Source organism: Morus notabilis, unplaced genomic scaffold, assembly GCF_000414095.1.
Source record: "Morus notabilis unplaced genomic scaffold, ASM41409v2 Scaffold645, whole genome shotgun sequence".
In the NCBI taxonomy this organism is placed as follows: domain Eukaryota; kingdom Viridiplantae; phylum Streptophyta; class Magnoliopsida; order Rosales; family Moraceae; genus Morus; species Morus notabilis.
In genome coordinates, this window is record NW_010363463.1 from 258697 (window position 1) to 261536 (window position 2840).

The 2840-nt window shown below is 31.5% G+C and overlaps 1 pseudogene; it reads left to right on the plus strand.

Moving 5' to 3' along the window:
- LOC21398614 lies at positions 1-1396 on the plus strand (annotated as a pseudogene).
- The last annotated feature ends 1444 nt before the right edge of the window (positions 1397-2840 follow it).

Sequence of the window (2840 nt, forward strand, 5' to 3'; positions counted from 1 at the left end):
ATGCGTAAGTAGAAGGCTGTTATTTGCTCTTGTTATTTTGTTTAACAGTTTTCTCGCTAAACCCAAATCTGGGTTTTGTGTGCTCCGTTTGCTGGTTTGGCAATTGGTTTTTTTTTTCTTTAGGCCTTTTGTAAATCTTGCTTGTTTCTTTTGTTACTGTGAAAAGGGTTTATGATATTGGAAGAAATTTATGCCGGACGACTTGTATGAGGATTGTCAACTATGTGCCTGTGTTGCTATCGTTACTTTTTAATTCATTTTTTTTTAGTTGAATCATTGATGTTTGGTTTATTTCTTTCTTTTATCTTAAATTTAGGAATAGTTAAGAATTAGACTGAGAAGTGGCTGCCCAAAGTGTCAAAGAATGGTCAGGGATTAATTCATTTGCACTTGCCACTCAGACCAAGTTGCTCGAATTGCTGGGAAAACTCAAGCAGGAGGTTGAACTTTTATTTATTTATTTTTTCTCTTTAGTCATAATTTTATAATCTTGAATTCTTTTTTTCTTTGGACAAAAAATAGTTTTTTTTTTAATATGATTTTTGCTCACTAACATTAGTCCTTTTTAGGTTGTTGTCCTTTTCTCTTTGCTTGGTTGATTACTGTTTTAGTTTCGTTTGAAGGTTTTGAGTATTGCTTTCTATCATTTTTTTCACAAAGCCAGTGTGTTGCATTTTGCAGAGTTGATAACTTGGACAAGGAGGTTGTGAGAGCCATTACCAACAGTTTTGGCTAACGAATCTGGAATCGAGCTTTAGTTATCCTTACATATTGAAGTTACTGTTCTTTTCTTCTTCTTCTTCTTTTTTTTAATAGTTCAACAATTATAACATAATATTGTGTTTTTGAGCTTTCAATCCAAGGGGTTTTGGTCAACGCATTTTGTGAAGCTTTTGTTTATCCTTTTCAAGTTATTGACAAGATTGGCTATTCTTTGGAAATAAGTTCTTCCGAGTGGAATTGCTTGGATTTCTTATTTAGTTGAAAAAATCACGGAAGTGGCGTTGAATGGAAGCAAGTCTATTTTTGTTGATACGAAGTTAATTGAATGGCAAAACCCCAATGAGAGGGGGAAGACCTTCATTCATTTGATTTTATTAATCCAAGTAAGCCCGTGGAAATTTTCTTTTCGCTTTTTCTTGGGGAAGAAAGATCTTAAATTTTGTTTCTCTTTCCTTATTCAATGAATTGCTTTCAATTTGCCTTGTTTTTTGTAGTTCTTCTTTGCCATTAAACCAATTGAGCGGGCAATCAAGACGGATATTGCAAGGGAAAGCAGACCTGCATGGGAGATGCGGGATGCAAGCTTGGCCAGCCGCAAGTTCTGATTTGGCTTAGTATTTAGTTGTATTATGGATGTATGCCTTGATGCAGTTTTTCCTCTGTTCATGTTTTATCTACCAGTTGCAAGTAGTTGTTCCAATATTTTGCAGTAGCGACAATCTGCGGCAGTGGATTGTTTTAGCGTTTGGAGAGAACTGGATTTGTTGTTTGGCTTATGTTCTTCTGTTGGATCATCGATTTTGCTAATAATATAGTAGGTATTTCTTCTGTTCAAGATTTATTTGTTTGATTTTGCTTTGAGAGTATGACAAGTCAACATGTGTCAAGGGTGAGAGCTGATAGTGAAGCTTATTTTTTCTCGAAGGAGTTCTTGCTCAAATTTCAAATGCTATTTTGGAAAATAGCGTCCTCATATTTGTTAAGAGTAAACGACATCTTTTAGAACAGAGTAATTTTGCTGTTGAGATGAGGAGAGAATATTTTATCGCCAAATTGGATAAAATTGCTCGTCTGTTGGCTGTTGATAGTAAGTTACTTGAAAAGTAAATACATTCTTACAGATTAGGCTTAAGACTCAAATCTTTTTTGTGTAGTATTCCTACAAATTATAATTACTTCTGTGGCTACTTTTTTGTAGCATTATACAAATGTAGATTTTGAAGTAGTAAAAGATATAGGTCGGGTGATTGCAACCATATGGTATTTGGTTGTGTTAATAAGATTGACAATTTATCATTATGCTATTTTTAGCTGTAATTATATTGTGAATGAAGGAATGAAAAAAAGAAAATTAATTATCATAAATTTATTATTAAAAAATTTAAAATCATAACATTATGGTTTTTTTTTTAAATACCAAAAATAATTATATATATTTAAATTTCATAACATATCTATTTTGGTCATTTTACATACTCACAGCAATTCCACATCAAAATTTACCAAACGCTATTTACTGATTTTGGAATCAGCACAGCTACTATAATTACAATTTACCAAACACTTAGCTACTTTTTGAAACAGCTACTTTTTTTTTCAGCACAGCCAAAAATATTTTTTTTAAAATCCACAGCATTACCAAACTAAGCCATTGCTTAACTTTACCTTATTGCTTTCTTCAAGTTAGATATAAAATATGCGAAAAAGGTGCCAAATAAGAGTTATAAAATTATTTTGCATTTTGTTGTTAATAAGATTTCTTCTAATTAACTAATGATAAATTTGTTGCTATTTTGTAGCTAATTATTTTTAATGTATTTTGTGTTGATGAGGTGTATTTTTTTTATCTTATAATGTTAGAATGTTTGATGATATGATTCTACCGTAAAATGTGAATTTTTTACGCAACTATTATTATTGGAACAAGAATCGAGACAATAATGAAAAAACTCGGTTGGTTTCTGCTAGTTTTGAGGTATAATAACGAAGCAATTTACAGGCAATAATCTATGTTTTCTTGTAGTAACGTAGCAGTTTATAGGATTTTTATTTTTTATTTTATTTAATTAATATAAAGTATAGAGAGAGAGAGAGTTTGCGGCAGGGCCGGTGCATTG